A 13,691-nucleotide genomic window follows, 5' to 3' on the forward strand; every position below is an offset into this window, starting at 1 on the left:
TAATAAGTGGTCTACATAACAGGAAAAAGCTGAAAATAAGCTAGAACTTGAGAGCTCGTGGTAAGCCTCTATAGGACAACTGAGAGGAATGTACACAGGTGGATGGGAACATGCCCAGCTGGTAGGAGATGAGTCTGCTGTACAACGAGCATGTGTCACAAGTGCTGTTACATTCGTTGCTCTATGTAGATACAGTCAGTCAATCAATCAAAGTTTATTTATCAAATGCAGAACAATACACCGTGCAGCAGCAGTAGTTGCTGGCAATGAAATGTCTTTTCTACGAGTTCACGGGGGGGTGGGGGTTAAAAATCACAAAACTAAGGTTGCATAATAATAGATAATAATGCAATAGAAACTGAATAAAATTAACTCAGACAAAACTCAATATAAATAGAGCTGCTACAGTATGTGTCCAGGGTGTATGTAATATATTGTAACGCAACAGAGGCTCAGGCGGGCACCCTTGCCGCATTAGGTCGGCCCCCCACCGTCGGGGGCTCAAACCCGGGACTCCCGCGTCACTCAGCAGGGACCCAGCCCGGTGAGCCAAAGAGAGATCTCTCCACAGCCCAGTAGCTGTAGTCCTGCTATCACAGGGAAGGGCGGCGACGTCACCTGCTCTGGTAAGCCGGCTCTTACACAGTGCCTGTGGGCCATCAGCGTTACAATATTATGTCCAAGTAGTGCAGTGTGCAGAATACAGTGAAAACTGTGTGTCCATGTAGCCATTACAGGTGATCTGCTGAAGGAGCTGCAGGTTGGCTATTTAGCAGTCTTATTGCCTGGAGGTAGAAGCTGTTCCGTAATCTGTTGGTCTTTGACCGAATGCTTCGGTACCGTTTACCGGGTGGTAGGAAGGAAACCAGTTTGTGACTGGGATGACTGGGGTCCTTGAGAATGGACCTGGCCTTCTTAAGACATCTAGCGGAGTAGATCTCCTGGATGCTTGGTAGCTCACAGCCAGTAATGAGCTGCGCTGACCTTACCACCCTCTGCAGTACTTTGCGATCCCGAGCGGAGCAGCTCCTACACCAGGCAGCGATGCAACCAGTCAAGACAGTACTACACATGACAATATAGAGCCCTGCCTGGCCACCAGGTACAGAGCCCATAGCTTCTTGCTCTGTCATTGCCGAGAGCTGTGGTCAGGAACAGCTGCCATTATGCTGGAAGGTTTCTTAGACAGTAACTTTAAAAACTTCAATTACTGGGAAGAACAGAACTCGGCATCCTGAATTAGACCTCAGTCACTGCTGTATCAAGGCAATAGACTTTCTCTTACACCAGGATAGGACTTTGCAAAGAGTGTTTGCTGTATGAAAAAGGCCTAGAAAAAAAGGCAAAAGTGCTGTGCTCTATATACCGGAGCTCATAACGGTTTTCCCAGATTGAACTCCGGTGACTCTCTAGTTTGTGTTCTTGTCCGAAAATACAGTAACATCATTGGCTTTCCAGTTTTCATGACTGCCTCCTTAAATACAGACTGCATCCCAACAAGGTGAGATAAGCAACCCTCCCACAATGGCAGAATTGTCCATCTTCCCCCCTGTACCTACATGTCTGAGGTGTGAACAGCACCTTCGGTTACCAGCTAGGTCTGCCCCTGGTCTGTCTTGCGCTTGGTTGTGTGTCAGAGTCCCGTTTTAACCCCAAGCTGATTTTGATAGGCTTGCTCTCCCCGTCCTGGCTCTGAAGAGACACTTGTAGAGTTGGAGCCTTGTGTCTGGCTGACCAGGGAAGGGGCTGCTGGTTTTCTGATTGCCGCAGGTGGGCCTCGTGCCTGGTTTGCCTGCGCGCTGCTCTGTTCCCCTGACCGCACTGTTAGTGGTAGAGAATCACCTGCCTGACTGAACTGTCCTCCTGCCTAGTTCAGCACGTCTGGATTCACTGTCCCCTCCAGTGGCTTTTACGTCTTCTTGAAGGACTGTGTGTCATCCCACTCGCTGTGTTAGTTTCTGTTTCTCACTCATTTACTTGAATAAGAATGAAGCACCAAGCGCCTACTCAGTTCTTGGGTAGTACAGACGTGGTATTGAAACGAAGCACTTTGGGAACCTTGCTAATACCAGGCAGTATATAAAGTACTTGCCGGTAGCTCAATCACCCTGCAGCGCACTGCTGGCAGCCCGCTGGTGTGAGCCTGGCCAGTACCTGGATGCCACGCCATCTCGAGGGCTGGGCGGGGCCCAGGGCCCAGGGTGGGGGGGTTCTTGTGTGTAGTGGTGGCGGCAGGGAGCAGTGTTCAGGTGATGAAATAGCTCCCTAACTGGCCTGCGCAAACAGACGCACAGAACCGAACAGAACTGCCGATCACCGCTGTTGCTAATGCTATCGGTACCTTCAGGCGTCTCAATGCCACCACCCCCTGTCGTCGTCAAGATCTCGGCACCCGTGTCTGTTTCTTCTCTAACAACGAAACTTTCCTAAGACCCTTTAAGGGCCACATTGGTACCCCCCCTCTTCTGCTTCCTTTTTCTTTTCCCGCGCCTGCTGTAGTAGTTTGTAAATTAGTCCCTCTCTCTGCTTGTGCTCGGCATTTCCCCCAGCTGGTTTAGTTATGCCGCAATCACTTTTAGCTTGCAACTGATGCCCGATGATGTAGTGAGAGTGGGACAGGCCCCCACTTCTGAATAAAGCTCCTGCTCTCCCACTAACTTTAGATTTCATCCTGGGTAAAAATAAGAGTTTTGTGTGTCGCTTTATTAAAATGTTTAAACATGTATGTGTGAAGCAGGGCTGGGGAATGGGGGAGGGGCGGGGGTTTTTGGGCTGGCCTGCGCAGGCTCCCCCCCTTGAGACGGCCCTGCCTGGATGGGAGATCTGGGAAAAACGTAGGTTGCTGCTGGAAGAGATGTTAGTGGGCCAGTAGGGGGCGCTCACCCTGCGGTCTGTGTGGGTCCTAATGTCCCAGTATCATGATGGGGACACAAAACTGTAAAAAGACGCCGTCCTTCGGATGAGGCGTAAAACTGAGGTTCTGACTCTCTGTGGTCATTAAAAATCCCAGGGCTCTTCTCGAAAAGAGTAGGGGTGTGACCCCGGTGTCCTGGCCAAATTTCCCACTGGACTTTACCAATCATGGCCTCCTAATAATCCCCCTCTCTGAACTGGCTCCATCACTCTGCTCTCCTCCCACTGAGAGCTGGTGTGTGGGGGTACACACTGGTGGGGGTGGAGGGGATCCCCAATACCTGTAAAGTGGAGTGTCCAGAAAAGCGCTATATAAGTGTGAGGAATTATTATAATTATACTTTAGGTACTCTGCTTAAATGCATTAATTATACCCAGTTATTATACAAAGATCTTGCTAAGAGCAGATTTAAAATGCTTTCGTTTAGGATTCTCGTCCAACCAGGAAATTGTAAGAGACTGTCATTATAATTTGAGCTCACTAAAACGTGATGGTGTATCGCACTTTCGTGCCGCAGACAGCAGCAAGCTTTCCGTGCGGAGAGAGTGCAGGCACCGCTTGGCCGATCGACGCGTCGGCGGTGTCCTCATTGATCGGCCGTGTGCGCCTGCGTGAGATGTCAGCCCCCGCCGGCGGGGCTGGCTGCAGGTGCCAGGTGTCGCGTTGGCCCGCGTGAAAGCGAGAGGGGTAGCGAGGCAGAAGAGCAGAGCGCGCCGCACAATGGGGGCCGAGGCAGTGTTTGGATTGCCAGGATGACATCACCCATTAAAATTCCCTCGGCCATTGTGTGCGCAGCCCCGCCGCTGGGAAGACTGCTGGTTCTAGCAGTCCGCAAATTAGTTTTCTTTGCCGGCAACTAATTAGCCGCTAAACAGCCGCTGTCATGGAGAGTTAAAGGCTACACAAAATAAACAGCTGCCTCTTCTTGTAGCGTAATGGAAGCGTGCTGAAAGACAGACCCCTGGAAACGCGCTCCTGCCCAGAATGACATGTGTTACTCCCTCATGATAAGTTGGCATGGGTGCAGAAGCCCCATTTTCAGCAGGCCAGTCCATCAGGAGCAGAAATAGGGGGGAGGGGGGGTCTTTAAAATCAGATTTATAGTGATGGGCTCTAGGAAACGAATTGTACTATTGTGTTTTTCTTGGGAGCTTTTCCCACTTCACATAATAGCTTATGGTAAGGTGTTCTTAAATTTTCAAAACGCGAGCTTAGCTGTGAGACGAGGATCAACACACAGCAATCCTCCCCCCCCCCCCCCAACTCTGGAGGAAATGGAAAAGTCTAGGTTGTGCACAGGTCATATTCACCTAATCTTGGGAGGGCAGCGCAGTTGTGTTTTTCTGCTGTGAGGTTGTTAGTCAAAACACGCTGTTCTGCGGTCAATGTGATGATGGCATTTTGAGCAGGAATGTAAATTTGGACTTGTTTGTCTCCAAAGTGTAAATTTCATGGACTGATATTGCAATGCAGAGCAACATGTTTTGAAAATATTTTTTTTTATTATTATTATTACACAGAATCCTAACAAGATAAAGTGCACATGTGTGAAAACTCTTTGCTCCCCAGACAACGTTCAGTTGTCCAGGATTGGCACAGAAAGTCCAAACTCGAACTGCGATATAAGCCTCAGCACTGTGCAGGTGCCTTCTGAGTCAGGATCCTGCACCATACTCATAAGTGACCCGCTGTGTTTGTGTCTGCTCTGTTTTGTGCTTGGTCTTGTGTCGCATACAGATTATCTCCAGGCTCTTGTCAAGGATGGAAAATGTGCGTAATGGTGGCAGGGCTCAGCAGTGTGTAGGCCACTGGAGGCTTCATTCGTGACATCAGCCACTAACCAAAAAGATAGCGCAGTCCTTGTTACTGGACAAAGCATTGAGCACATCTCACCAGGTGCTGTTATTATAAACACTCAGAAAGTGTTTAGTTTTCTAAAAGTAGGAGGCACAAATGTTTGGACAAATCCACATCGCGATTTAAGACACTGTTCAGTTTCGTAGTTCATATGGATTATTTTTATACCGTTTCTTGCATTGTGAAGAAATGGTATAAATGTATAACCGGCTGCATTCAGAGAGCCTGAGCCAGGTATCAATCCATTGCTCAGCACCTCTCCTATTACTGTACACACATCCAGTTCCTCTGCTAGGTTACTGTATATACATATAGCAAGTGACAGCTGACCTCATAGGCTTGGAATGTCACATTACATCATAGCTTAACGAATATGCGCATGTGCTTCCTCCTGTAGTATCTTATCACCCTGCCTACAGCACTTCAGGAAGCTAACAATCCTCAATGGAGCGACAATGACCGTTTCTATGGCATTTTTGTTTCCTTGAAAGACACAGACTCTCCGGGGGAAAGTTGCGATTCTTGTGTCTCTCTTTTGTCATTGCACCAATCCGTCTGTTGCTCACTTTCGCTCATGGCTTTGCATTTGAAGTCACTGTACTTCAGCGCTGCTCCAGGGGTCAGCCGGGTCTGATTCTGCCCTCAGAGGTGTTTATGTGTGGAGTCTGCATGGTCTCCCCCTGGTTTGTAGGAGTTGTTGCAAGCGATTCTGGCTTTCTCCCACACCAACATGCTGGCCCAGTCTGGCTGACTGTAGTCATTTCTTCCTTTTTGCTGGTAATCCGGAGATGAACTGTCATCCTGTTCAGAGTGGCGGTTGGTCATGATCTCTCCGTTTCAGCTTCTGCATACCGCCACATCGCTCAGCAGGATAAGCAGCTTGATCAAATGGCTGGGCGAGAGCCACTAGCCACTGCCCAGCTAGCCACTGTGACCCCGGAACAGTTATTGAAGACTGAAGGGACCCAGCTGAGCCCGTGTTCTCTGTGCTGCCAAAACCCGTGAATGTGGAAACACCATTAGCAGAGACACTGTGCAGTGCAGGGTTAGAGCATCACTCAGCACAGAGTCCTTTGCAATCCTTTAACAGCGTGTATTACACAACAGGAAAACTGATTTTTGCAATTTGCGTTTCGGCTGCACGCGGAGTTCACACGTGATCTGTGTGCTGCTGTTTGAAATGACAATTGTATACAGAGGAGGTCCGTGGGTAAGACGTACCTTTAAATATATCCTCCGCACAAAAAGCTGAAAGCTAAAAAAAAAAAAACTCTCGTTTAATGTGCCTAACAACCGGGGCTTTGAAGAAGAGTTGAGTGATGTGGGTTGTGGCACTGTCTGCTTTGATGTGCTGACAGATAGCGCAGTGAAGGGGCTGATTTTTAAGCAGGCAATTACCTCATTAGTGCTCAGTGAACTGAGCGCTCTGGGACCTGCGGAGCAGTGAGGTCAGCGAGGGACAGACGGGGGCGATCGGCTGTTCCCATGGCTGGGCGGCACCTCTCACTGCAGCTCGAAGCCAGCTGAGGCTGAGGGGACTTGGGTGTTTTTGTTTGGGGGGGGGGGGGCATAGACAACCAAATCGTGTTGAGAGAGGACGCCTGTGTCTCTCTCTCCGGCAGCATTGAGCACGCTGCCTGACGTGTGCAGGTCTCAAACTGTGCTCCTGCCGTGAAGGCACTGCTGCTGATTCAGTGTCTTTCTCAGCCTGGGGGGGGAGGGGGGGGTGCCCATTCATTCCATCCTTCAGAGGAGCCACAAAACAAACAACCCCCTGGCCAGGGAGACCTGGAGCAGCACACGCTAAGCTGCTCAATGTTTAAGCCTGGGTTAAAGAGTATGAGAACTGACTGCGAGCACTCCAGAAATGTCTCTGTCAAAACATAAGAATGCATCTGTGACTCTATATTGTGATAGCAGGATTACCACCTTTTAGGCAGATCCTGCCTGTTGGTGCTGTGAGTGATATCGGTGGACCTGTAGGTGGCGCTCTTGGCTGTGGTCCAGAAATCCCACAGCACTGCTCGGATATGGCAACCAAGGACCACTGGGCTGTGAGCCGTGCCGTGTTTCACGAATACAAGCATGGGATCGCCCTAACTGTAAATAAACACTATTGACAGGAGACGGCTTTCTGGTTTATTTGAACTAAAAGCAGAAGTGACTTAGTATTACAGACATAACGAAATAACCGCTTCTAATACTGTATCTTATCTGTAAACTGAAACACAGTTCACATATGGAAGTGACAATTAACATTATCAGTTGCGCCGCTACATAAGATTACATTTACACACGTTCCTAGATAATAATATTAAGAAACTCGAACATCGCATATAATAAATATTATAGTGTAATAACCCTGAGGATTTTACAAAAATTAAATGTTATTTACAGCAAATAAGCTGTCACCAACCTGTAAATAAAAAATATTGGGAGGAGAGGGTGAGTTTTAGTGCTTTCGCTATCCTTGTTTATTGAAACTAAGAGTGCGCCCTGCTACCTGCTCCTCTCTCCACTTTCCTGACTGAAAGCTTTCAGTTTCCTGCCGCACTTGGGCAAATGAAAGAACTGGACACATTCGGCATTACCATACCATGAGTCAGACCTTAGCTATCTACCCCCTACACATGCTTCAGATATGATTAACTCAAGGTCCTGGCTCCTGGGTAATTAAAGATCCAATGGCATTGTTCCTGGGCGTAGGGGTGAAGTCATTCTTCTCCTCTCCTCTCGACTTGCAGAGTCCTATAATACCAAACTGATCACCCTCCCGCACGAGTCTCCCAATCAGTCATAGGAGACAGCACAATGGACTAGTTCAGAGTGAAAGGCAAAGCACACACCAGGGAGACACTACTTTACGCAAAGGGTTGTGAGAGTAGGGAGCAAGCTACCCAGCCATGCAATTGAGCCGATGACCTGGCTTCTTTATCAAAAGGGCAGGATGAGACCTTCGGGTCGATTAGCTGCTAACTACCAAGCAGACTGGATGGGCTGAATGGGCTCTTCTCTTCGGTGAACTTCAGGTACTCAGGCTCTCTGTGTTACGGTGGACATCCCTCCCCTAGGGGGCGCTCCATCTCACTCCCGTCAGTAGTCCCCTGTGATCGTTTGTCTGTGTTCCAGGTGAGCCTTGTTGTGTCTCCCCCTGTTTATTCTTAGCTCCTCCAGGGCTCAGGGCTCAGGGCTCAGCATTAGGGTCCGGAAGTCACGAGGCCCCCTAGCACCAGGATACCCTACGTCCGCCTCCTGAGGGCACAGGCCTCATCCCCGACTCCTCCTGTGTTCCCAGTCCGGGGTCTGGAGGATCTCCATGTTGCTTGTCTGTTCGTGTTTTCCCCTGTTCCCGGGGATTTAAGCGTCGTCACGTCTCGGGATGGATCTACGGTTAATGGACCCCTGGACTGTGCCCTGACCCCTCCTTCGGACCTGCTCGGATTTGGACGCCACTCCTGTTTCCTCCAGCGCTTCCCGCATCCCACAGGGTCGACTACAACACCCGACACTATGTGAGACGCAGGGTGAAGCTTAGCGCTCAAAGACACGCGGCCTGACCCCCTGTCATGAGACTGGGGCATCTCGGCTCTGGTCCCGCTCTCTGCTTCTCGTCTTCCAGTGCGCCAACGTGCTGTTCCTCCCCTTCGTCGTGTATTTCAAAACGGGCACTTCCGCCTGGCCTACAGAACTCTCCCCTGTCCAGGGTCGTGACGAGGACAGGGCGAGGGTGTTGGTGAGATACAAGGCGCTTTAGACAGGAGGGTACATGACTGGGGCAGCACAGCAGTTCACTGAAAGTAACCCGCTGCCCCCACTCCAGGCTTCTTGAAGGCAATCCTACTTATTGACAAGCTGCTAAATGAGTTTTGAAGAGAGAAGCCCCCTTCCCTACACTGTTGCTGGGCGGCCTTTTGATCAAGGCGGGATTCATGTTTGCCAACACCACACTGGCCGCAACAGAAGCCGCAGTTTTGCGCGTTAAACACTTCCTTTTCTCGTGGAAATAATGATACCGAGCTGCAGACAGGTTGCTCGATGGACAGTCGTGGCTTCCTCCCTCGTGGAAGAAGCCGATAGGGAATGCAGAGGTGAATATGTTCAACGTCGTGTTTTCATTACGATGCAAAACACTGAATAACGAGTACTGCTTCTTTTTCTTTTTTAAATACGGGGCTTCGACTGATAGCGGTTCAGATAGGTAAACGCGCGGTTTCGCCTTCAGGGGAAGAGTTTCTGCCGGTGAGGAGGGCGCGGCGCCCAGCTGGCGCCCGTTTGTCCCGGGTGGAAAGGGGCGAGAGCGGGCCCCGGAGAGAGGTTGTTGTTCTCTCTCGGAGCTCTTCTGCCCGGAAACAAGCCCCGCGTAGCGTGAGACGCCGGGGCTGGGGCTGGGGCTGGGCGGCCGAGCGATTGGTCGGGCCGCCGCTGATGACGGCGCCCAACTACAGGAGCCGGCGAGCGCGGCTGCTCGCAGCACGGAGGCGGGGGAAGTTGGTTTTGGCTCAGCGCGTTGACCTCAACCCTCATCGCCCACCACCTCCTGCACTGAGACCCTTGCGTTCGCGTGAATATCTCTCCCAGTTCCCCCCCCCTCCCCAATGCATCCTTAAACAGCGCGGGGCGTAGTGACAGCTTCGGTTTCTACAAGCAGTGCTGTGTTGTCACCATCGTCCAGTGAAATTATTCTGGAGATCTTGTATCTCCTGTTGTTTTATGCTGTATCCGTGGTGCTTAGACATCACCTGGGCGACGTTTGTAACTAACTTCCCCCTAAAGTTTTTTTTCATTTTTTCTTCATATTCTCTACTGATGGGGGGGGGGAGTCGATGAAGATATTTCAGACTGCGGTGGCTCTGTGTTCTGAGCGGAAAACCCCCTGCCGGCGTCATCGTTTGTTTTCACCGGTGACGCGACGGCGGTGGCAACGCGCAGCCGCAGTCGCGCCGCGCTCCTCATTCACGAGACGGGGGCTGTGAATTCAGGCTCGGCGCGCGAGACGCAGCCGTCTCCTGCGAACGGGCACGTTCGGACCGCGAGCTGTCTTGCCATTAAAGAGACGTTTTTATTCCGATGTGAATCGTTAACAGGGCACGTGTTTGATCAGACTGTCAACGCGTTGTCCCGGCGCAGCACGCTGGCGCGAAGACAAATATATCAGCTGACGCACAGTCGATACCAAACCACAAGCCGAACAGAGATGTACACATGCACGAACACACGACCGCAGTGTCGGACCTGGCAGCACTGTGAGATAGGAACAAGTAATAGGTTTATTCCCTGGTGAAAAGAGAAGAGAAAAAACACAACGTTTCGGCTGTGAAGCCTTCTTCAGGTGTGTAAAAAGGGCTCACACCTGAAGAAAGCTTTACAGTCGAAACGTTGTGTTTTCTCTCTTCTCTCTTCAGCAGGGAATAAACCTGTGACTTGTTCCTTTGCAGATTACGCGTGTTGACGCGGTTGTCCACCCGAAGCACTATGAGATAGCTGTTGACACGCCAGGAGTCACCCGGAGCACGGAAGCGGTGGCTCACACCTGAAGAAAGCTTTACAGTCGAAACGTTGTGTTTTCTCTCTTCTCTCTTCAGCAGGGAATAAACCTGTGACTTGTTCCTTTGCAGATTACGCGTGTTGACGCGGTTGTCCACCCGAAGCACTATGAGATAGCTGTTGACACGCCAGGAGTCACCCGGAGCACGGAAGCGGTAGAACGGTATTATAAACCCCAGCACCCCAGGTGCGGAATATAACTCCATCAGCTCCGAGTTGTGTTTGTGTTTCTGTACAGCCAAACCGGGTCCATGCGAGAACATTCGCTGTGAGACTGAAGGAAGAAGCTCCGGAAGAAACGCGTGCCATCGAACACTACACCGTGGAAATGCCGTGTAGTTGTGTAATATTAACCGTGGCAGCCCCTGATATCTCTGCGGGGTACACCTCCCGCACAACACGGATTCTTACAGACTTTCATAGAAAGCAGTTCTTACGGTTCAAGGGGTGGTGGCCTATACACACCTGTTGTGACTGGGTACGGTTACATGCGTGGCTTGTGTGTGCGGGGCGCGCTTTTCTAGCCTGGGTTTAAAGAGGACTCATTCCGAAAGCGTTGCTCGATTCACTAGTTCTCGGCTCGCACCGAGCCTCTCTGGGTGCGTGACGTGGAGTACTTCACATGATGTGTGTGATACAGGCTGGTGGCTCTCTATCGTCATGGGTTTGAACAGGCCATCTAATAAAACCTCTATCCGGGACAGCTTCATTCACCCAGTGGGTTAATGCAGTTGATATACGAACGCCGCCGCTGTCTCAGGTTATTTTCAGCCCTCGTTTCAGAAAGCGCATCGTGTGCTGTAGCTACGTGTTCGGTCTTTTTTTTTTTTTTGCTGTGTAAACTTTTCGGCTTTTCGGCTTTGCGTGGCGTTGCATCGACTGACCCGTGGACTACAGCGAGACTTTGCGGTTTGTGACGTCAACACCCGTGACAGTGACGCGAAGGATTTGTCCCCAAAAGAAGCTGGACCTAGCAATCACGATTTCTTTTTCTGTGATTAGATTTCACAGAACTTCACCAGATCGGTTTCCCTCCCCCTCTTTAAATTCGATTTGCTTAGAATAACTAAAAATTGCAGGTTCCTTTGAGTGCACTGAATGAAAGACATCAACCGCGCGAGTTTCGAAGCTGAGGTCATGGTAATAAAGAAAACAATGATGTCACCCGCAGTCTTAGTTTTTTGCATAACGAGGAATATTTAAAGCATCTCGAGTACGTTTGGAAAGTTTTTTTTCCTCCTAGGGCTTACGTCATTTCTGTCTAAAAATAGCTTTGAAGGGACGATGGTTACAGTTGCAACACGTTTACAGCCGGACGAGGGGGTTTCATAAGTGAACGTGAGACAATTCGTTAATGAGTGAAGACTCCGTCCGCCGGCGCGACAGCGTCTTCGGTCTGTGAGAGAGAGAGACCAAGACGAAACGGCACCGGTTCGGTTCCACGAGAAACTTCGCTGAGTTAGTGGCAGCGAGCGCGTGGGTCAGGTGCATTGTTTAATAATTGGAATCATCGTTTTTTTTTTAAAAAAAAAGATTTTAAGACCGACACACGCCGACTCACACCCGACGTTTCACGAGGGAAGATGAGTGCGCGGTGGTGAAGCAGTGTTCAAAATATCGGTGGGCTAACGCAAGGGCCAAAAAAAAAAAGTTCAGTCCCTTGTTTACAGAGAAGATAGGGTTATAAGTTAGTATAATATTAACATGGTAGAGGCGGGGGTGTTACAGGAACTATAAACTTTTTAAAATGACACATCTCCAGGGCCCGAAGGCGTTGTGCCTCCTGAACAGAGCTTTTCCTTGACCATCAATAAAACTCTTCCGAGCGTCACTCATGACGGGGGAGAATCACTAAGATAGCAGCCATCCATAAAACAGGATGTCAAAACCAAATGCGCATCTATAGACTAAAGACTCCTACTCCATATACATGCAAAGTTCGGAAAATGATAGCGAGACACTAAAATAGAGGATCACGTATATGGGAATAGGATTCTGGGAGATAGTAACTGTGGGTTTAGAGAAGGAGGATCTTGGAGCAATGACTGTCGCATACAGATTCAGATTTTCCGAAAGCTCTTGATGAAGTTCTCCCTAAAGGATGCATTATTCCATGACAGGCGTCAGAGATTCAGCGCAGCGCTCGTCTCTGGGTGAGATGCTGGTCAATGGACAGGAAACACAGAGAGCAGGTCAGAGGTGAATGCTGACGTGGAGGAAGGGGAATTCCATCGAGACGTCTGTGCTGGGACCCCTGCTCTTCCCATCAACGATCAAGAGTCCGGCTCAGTTAGTGAGCTGAGCTACATTCTCAGATTTTACCAGAGGTTATTTCAAAAGGAGGTTCAGAAAGCATTTAGACAGCATCCAAAATAGGGCAAACACCCGGGAGACGGCAGTATCTTCGATAAATGTAGCCAAAACATAAACACTCGATATAAAATGGCAAAACGGAGCTTAAAGAATCTACTTTGCTCCCCCAGTACTTAGCGTTGTCATCATCCTTAATGTTAATACTGTCGCTGTTGTTCTGGCACTGACTGGGTTTCAGCCGATGTCTTGATGACTTGGTCAGTAAAGATCCCCTGGTACTGTTTTGTAGGAGTTGTGGTGTCACACACGTGGTGCCCTGACTATGGGTCGTAATAATCTGACCTCCCTGAAGCTGCTCTTTAATTCAATCAGTGAAGTGATTCCTCTCTCCTCCCCCCGATCCTCTGTGCTGCGGGGCTGCGGGTGCAGAACAGCTGCCCTGTGTCACCCAGGTGGTGCTGCCCCCTGGTGGTGGGTGAAGTGGCTCCTCGTCAATGTGTGAAAGGTCTTTGGAACTCTTGGGATGGAAGACACTGTACAGATGTAAGGACTTGTTTGGAGTTTGGGCAGCAGCAGTATCACCCTGCAGGTCACGACTTATAACAACAGGTGTGAGCCTGGTCAGTACCTGGAGGGGAGACTCCTGGGAAAGCTAAGGTTGCTGCTGGAAGAAGTGTTAGTGGGGCCAGCAGGGGGCGCTCAGCCTGCAGTCTGTGGGGGTCCTAATGCCCCAGTATAGTGACGGGGACACTGTACTGTAAAAAGGTGCCGTCCTTTGGATGAGACATAAACTGAGGTCCTGACTCTCTGTGGTCAATAAAAATCCCAGGGCGTTTCTCGAAAAGAGTAGGGGTGTAACCCCGGTGTCCTGGCCAAATTTCCCCCTGGACTTCACCAGTCATGGCCTCCTAATAATCCCCATCTCTGAACTGGCTCCATCACTCTGCTCTCCTCCCACTGAGAGCTGGTGTGTGGGGAGAGGACTGGTGCCCTATAGCTGCTGTCGCATCACCCAGGTGGGGGTACTCACTGGCGGTGGTGGAAGGGAGTCCCTATTATCTGT

The sequence above is a fragment of the Lepisosteus platostomus genome, chromosome 4, assembly GCF_059453375.1.
Source record: "Lepisosteus platostomus isolate fLepPlt1 chromosome 4, fLepPlt1.hap1, whole genome shotgun sequence".
Classification (NCBI taxonomy): Eukaryota; Metazoa; Chordata; class Actinopteri; order Semionotiformes; family Lepisosteidae; genus Lepisosteus; species Lepisosteus platostomus.